Source organism: Mus caroli, chromosome 9, assembly GCF_900094665.2.
Source record: "Mus caroli chromosome 9, CAROLI_EIJ_v1.1, whole genome shotgun sequence".
NCBI lineage: Eukaryota > Metazoa > Chordata > Mammalia > Rodentia > Muridae > Mus > Mus caroli.
In genome coordinates this window covers 17,094,340-17,100,941 of record NC_034578.1, presented here as the reverse complement: position 1 = coordinate 17,100,941, position 6,602 = coordinate 17,094,340, and positions in this window count along the sequence as shown.

Sequence of the window (6,602 nt, the reverse complement as noted above, 5' to 3'; positions counted from 1 at the left end):
TTATATGTAAGTACACTGTAGCTGTCTTCAGATATTCCAGAAGAGGGCGCCAGATCTTGTTACGGATGGTTGTGAGCCACCATGTGGTTGCTGGGATTTGAACTCTGGACCTTCAGAAGAACATTCGGGTGCTCTTACCCACTGAGCCATCTCACCAGCCCCATATCTCCCCTTTTAACCGGGGATTAATTTGGGAGACTTATCGGTACCGCCGTTCCTCAGCTGAAGAGTTCTGAATCCACGAGATCCTGGGGTCCCTGTGTGAGCCACCAATTTGTTGCACCCACCTTGTCCGGCAAGGAAAACGCAACACAGTCGGATTCTTCTCAACAGCTTTATTGCAGGAATGCCTCAATGCTACGGGAACCCCGGGCACCCAGGGAGGACTCCTTATATACACCCCAGCACAGGGAAAAGCTTTGTGTTCTCCTGGGATTGGTCAGTCTGCCCGCACCTTAATTTGCATGCACCCACTCGGGAGGAGTTGGCACAAGATTCGGGCTAGCGCCTGTGCAGTGGTGTTGTTTACAGTCACAGTGTACTGGAAACCGGCGCCATCTTTTAGGCATCGGCTGCCTACACACATAGCTTTGTATTTTCAAAGAAAAAGATATATAACCTGTTTTCTGCCCAGAGTCCTGAGAATGGAGGTGGCTAGTAGCCTGGTGGTCCCTGTGCTGTCTGTAGGGCCAGGGCACACACAGTTCTCCTAAGCTCCCACAACCAGGACCGGAGGGGGCTAGTAGCTCAGATGACCTCTACATTATCTGTGTGACAGAGATCACACCAGAACTTCCCCCAGGCCCTTGTCATAGCACACGGAGCCTATCTTTAGAACCCATCTTCATGAAAGAAGTGACAAGCACTTTGAGAAGAGTTTCAATGTCATTATGTCTCCTTGTCCCCATAGGATTTTGTTACACCAGAAAACATTTCCATATTGTACTGTACTTTAAAATGCCTAAAATAAACGGCCTGCTGTCAGACTCTCGAGTTTGAACCAAGACCAGCTACTGAGTCATGTTGAACTGGATTTCTGCATGCCTCGCGCAGATCTCGGCTCATTGCTCTGCCAGCCCTGGTGTTTGCAGAGGCCTCTGCAATCTGTGGGCCACCAAGATGACTCAGCAGGTGAAGGTGCTTGCAGCCAAGCCTGACAACTGAAGCTTGATCCCCAGGATAGATCGGCATGGTAGAGAAAACCTTGCACCTCTCTCTGATGCTCACACACACTGCACTCCCATCCACACATACGTGGTGATTAAGTAAATGGAGTTATAAACATTAAAGCTGTGTGCAGTGCTGTGTCCCCTTAATCTTAGCACTCAGGAGGCAGATGCAAGTAGATCTCTGTAAGTTCAAGGCCAGCCTCGTGATTATAGTGGGTTCAAGGCAAGTCAGAGATACACAATGAGACCTTGTCTCAAAGATAAAATAATAAAGCCAGGCCTGGTAGTACATGCCTTAATCTCAACACTTAGGAAGCAGAGGCAGGCAGATCTCTGAGTTCAAGGCCAGCCTGGTCTACAGAGTAAGTTCCAGGACAGTTAGAACTACACAGAGAAACCCTGTCTCAACCCTTCCCCTCCCCCAATAATAATCATATAAACAGGCAAGAGAATAGGGTCTGGAGAAATGGCTCAGCCATTAAACGTTAGGCTCACAACAAAAAGGCAAGCATAGAAAGTTAGATGTGGTGGCATTGCCTGTAGATGCTTCTGTTGGGGAAGCTGAGGCAGGAGGATTATTTGAGCCCAGCTATTCAAAACCAAGTAGCACAGCAAGACCTTATCCCAAGAAATTAGAAGAAAAAAAAAGAGAGAGAGAAAAGAACAGCAAACAGCAAGGCACATTGCTCTGCACACGGTGACCAGTCTGTGATTCGTTTGTATGTAATATGATACAAAGTGTAACTGCATGCTTTCCATGTGTGCATGTCTCATGTCTATGTGCATCTCTTTGTGTGGCCATGTAAATGACTATGTAGGAGTCTCTATAAATGTCCGTATGTTCCAGTGCATGTGCGTTTATATATGTGTATTCATGAGCGTTCCTGTTAGGACATTTATGTCTGTGAGTTGTCTCTCTGTTGATTCTGCACTCCCAACCTCATTTTTGAGACAAGGTCTTAGGTGGACAGGCTGCCAATGACTTCATTGTACAGTGGAAAGGATGTCCTTGGATTAATGTCTTCCTCCAACCCTGACGCCCCTCCCTCCCACTTAAATTACATTGACTTGTGTGTGAGATAGTGAGATGGCCAGAGCGCCTGGTTTAATAGTTACTGGGATAAAACCCAGCTCTTCCTGAGTCCCAAGCAAGCATGCTACCACTGGAGCCGTAGTCTGGGTCTCTCTTTTCGGTTGTTTGAGGCAAGGTCTTGCTCTGTAACCCAGACTAGCCTAGAACAGGTGATCCTCCTGCCTCAGCCTCTGATGTGCTAGAGACACACACTCTAACTCAGGCTCTGTCGGTTCAAATCACCTCACTTCGCTGATCTGTTTTCCCATCTATAGCAGGAAAAATAATGAGGGCTCATTAGCTGCTTGAAGTTGTTTGGCACCTAAACAGTATATGGAGGGGTGCACAGCAAATTAGTGATGAATGTTTGCCTCTCTCTCTCTCTCTTTCTCTGTTTTTTTGAGATGGGAGATGGGTTTCTCTGTGTAGCCCTGGCTCTGTAGAACTCACTCTATAGATCAGGCTGGCCTTGAACTCAGAGATTCACCGGCTTCTGCCTGTTGAGTACTGGGATTAAAGGTGTGCGCCACTTTCAGCCTCTTTTTTGTTTCTTATAGCAATGGATGTCAATCCTATAAATGGTCATCTTTCCTCTACTGTGATGTCCTTGAAAACTGAGTATCTTTTATCTTAGTGCCAGGTGCAAGGCACAGGAACAAAAGGAAATTCTCCTTTGACCTCTGAATGTTTCCTGGAGTAACTGGAAAGGAGCGGAGGACACAGCTGAGCAGCAGGAGTCCCTGCCTAACACTGCCCCTGGGAGAGAAGAGCTGGGAGAGAGGCTCTGCCCCTGCCTAGACTACCCGTGAGAGGCCAGGCCATGGCTGGGGGTGTGCCTGTGACAGCATGTTTAAAAAGAAAGAAAAGCAATTAGCCGGGCAGTGGTGGCGCAAGCCTTTAATCCCAGCACTTTGGAGGTAGAGGCAGGCAGATTTCTGAGTTTGAGGCCAGCCTGGTTTACAGAGTGAGTTCCAGGACAGCCAGGGCTGCACAGAGAAAACCTGTCTTGAAAACAAAACAGGGGGCTGGAGAGATGGCTCAGCAGGTAAGAGCACTGACTGCTCTTCCAGAGGTCCCAAGTTCAATTCCCAGCAACCACATGGTGGCTCACTCACAACCACCCATAATGAGATCTGACACCCTCTTCTGGTGTGTCTGAAGACAGCTACAGTGCACTCATATAAATAAAAAAGAAAGAGAGGGAGGGAGAGACAGAGAAAGAAAGAAAGAAAGAAAGAAAGAAAGAAAGAAAGAAAGAAAGAAAGGAAGAAAGAAGGAAGAAAGGGGCCAATTCACAGTTTGCAGCAGGCACACCCATTTCCTCCCTGTTCTTGTGCTGGGGTCTCTAGACTTTGTGTTTGTCCTTTTCTACGGGGCTCCTTGAGGGTGCTGAGCTGCCCCACTCCATTCCCCTGCCAGCCCCCAGAAATCTTGGAGACATTGGTAAAGGAAGGGGCTTGCTTGTAGATGGTGGGTTTTAGCTGAGCCATGAAAGTGGACATCCAAGACCTCCCAGGCTTCGGGAAGTATAAGCACGTCTTGGGCAGGGCAGCTCTAGAAGCAAGGGCAGAATGAGTATGGAAGTGGCACTGGGGTGGACTCGTGAGAAAGGCCTTGTTAAGGCCCTGCAGCTGTGACACGGGTGTGCAGGAGGCAGGATGGAAGAGCCTGTCCGTAGGAGGACCCTGATTAGGGCTCCTCTGTTTCTGTGAATTGTTATCCAGTCCTCCACATCTTCCAAGCCCCCCACTATCTTGGAGGTAGGGACATGGAGGCTTATAAGACTGCTTTCTGGATGGTCTGTTTCTGGCTTCCGAAGCAGCTCCAAATGATGCTGGGGACAAGATGCTCAACACTATAGTCTAAAGCCATGGGGACATGCTCAGGCCAAAGCCACTGCCACAACCAGACAGAATGAGGGAAATGTCAAACAGATGGACAGATGGTCTGTAACCTGTGCCTCAAATGCAGAAGTATGGAGGCCTGGGAGCACTTGACAGTAAGAAAGACACAGGGCTTCAGGAGCCATACACGTAGGGCCCACGAGGGTAGAGACAGGGACAGGCCATAATGGAGGTGTGGCTTGAGCCATGGGAAGGTCATGGAGTCAGTAGTTCCTGAGGTATGTCTTCTCCTTTAGGTTTCCCAGGGCCTATTCTAAGCCTGAGCAGGACTAACATCACAGAGCTGTCCATGGTCCATGGGACTTGCACACTGGTCATGCTGGAAAGTGATTCTGCCCCTTCTCTTGGAAGCTGGCCCAGCTTCATCTCCAGATCACCAAGAGGAACAATGGGCATGTCTTCTGCAGTGCCACCCTGGAGATGGGTGGCTGACTCCTCACAAGAGCACCACTGTCCACCTGCATGTCCTGTTGAGTTGGTCATTCAGACCTTCTAAGATCTCCTCCCTCTGTCCTTGCTTGGGAAATCTTGACTCTTCCCTGGCCTTAATATCCTTCTATGGATATCTGGAGTGTCTGATCACATGGTGGTTTTATAGATTGCTCCAAGACTGATCATGCCAGCTGGGCGTGGTGGCGCACGCCTTTAATCCCAGCACTCGGGAGGCAGAGGCAGGCGGATTTCTGAGTTCGAGGCCAGCCTGGTCTACAAAGTGAGTTCCAGGACAGCCAGGGCTATACAGAGAAACCCTGTCTCGAAAAACCAAAAAAAAAAAAAAAAAAAAAAAAAAAAGACTGATCATGCCAAATGTCCCCAGCACTCTGTGTTACAAAGGTAGGACTCCTACTCTAAGCGTTACAGCTCTGAGGGGAAAGGCATCTTGGCAGTCAGAAGTCAAGGAATACCACAAAGTCACACACACAACAAACCTCATACAAGAGATTTATGGGAAAAGTGGCTGCCTTTGCTCAGGAGACCAGAAGCTAAGAGCTGAGTAAGAGACAGGCTTTATATAAAGAGGCTTTCCAGGATGTCTGGGGTTTGGTGGGATTTTGTGGCCTGATCTTTGGACAATCTCAGGAATTGGTGGGATTCTATTGCCTGACCTTGGTGTTTTTTGTTTTTTTAAATCTCTGTTGTAGGCCAGGGCTTGGTTGTCTGGGGCAGGGCTTGGTTGTCTGGGGCAAGGGCCTGGCCATTTAGACACCAGCGGTTAGGACCCACCTTTAGAGTAGCCAGGGGGCAGGGCCTGGCCACATGCACCTTGAGGGTTTTACAGCACACCTTGCAGTGCCAGACCCAGGGCCATGAGCTCCGAAGCTCTGGCATGAGGGCACCAGGCGTGAGGGACCTCATTACTTGTCAACCTAAACCACGACGGCACCTATCACTGCCAGGAAACCGGCCCAAGGCAAGGCACAAGAACACCTTGCTCAGAGTGACTGACATTCAAGGTAACGGAGGAACCTGTACAGTCTACAGGGGCAAGTTCAGCGGGAGCCCAGGGCACACATATGTACTTGGGTCTCTCTGTGCCGATCAAGGCCAGGATGGCCAACATCACTATAGGGGTGTTCATACCCCTAGGGATGGTGACCACTGCAGTGGCATCAGTGTACACCCTCAGGATGTAGAACCAGAGTGACTGCTACAACTTGAGAAACAGAAGTACCTCTGTGTCTCTCAGCACACTGTAGTCCAAAGATACAGCCCAGGGAAAGTTGTCCTGAGACAGGGGAAGACGAAGGTCCAGACTGAGAGGAGGACTGGGCTGTATCAAGTTCCAGATCAATAAAACCTTCAAAGACTGGAGAGATGGCTCAGCAGTTAAGAGCACTGACTGCTCTTCCAAAGATCCTGAGTTCAATTCCCAGCAACCACATGGTGGCTCACAACCATCTATAATGGGATCCGATGCCCTCTTCTGGTGTGTCTGAAGAGAGTGACAGTGTACTCACATTAAAAAAAAAAAAATCTTTAAAATAAAACTTTCAGCATGATAGTGCACACCTTTAATCCCAGCACTCTGGAGGCAGAGGCAGGTGGATCTCTGTGAGTTCAAGGCCAGCCTAGTCTACAGAGTGAGTTATTCCAGGACAGCCACAGAGAAACCCTGTCACCACACACACACACACACACACACACACACACACACACTAACACTTGCCCATATACTTCCTGAAAGTGGTTTTCTGGTGCTAGAGAGATCCATGTCTGTCATTATAAACTGCTGACCTTCTTTCTTTCTTGTGTCTTTTGCCAGTTCCTTCCCCAGCTCCTGTTTAATCTTTTGCTTCCTGGGCTGTCTATCTCTACTACCCCTACCAAGTCCGCTGGAAATGAAACTCAGGGGTTGCCATGCTTAACAGTTAGTCCTTTTTTTCATTGTTTTTTGAAACCCTGACTTACTATGTAGACCAGGAGGCTGCTTAGGCCTTCAGAGTGCTGAAAATAATG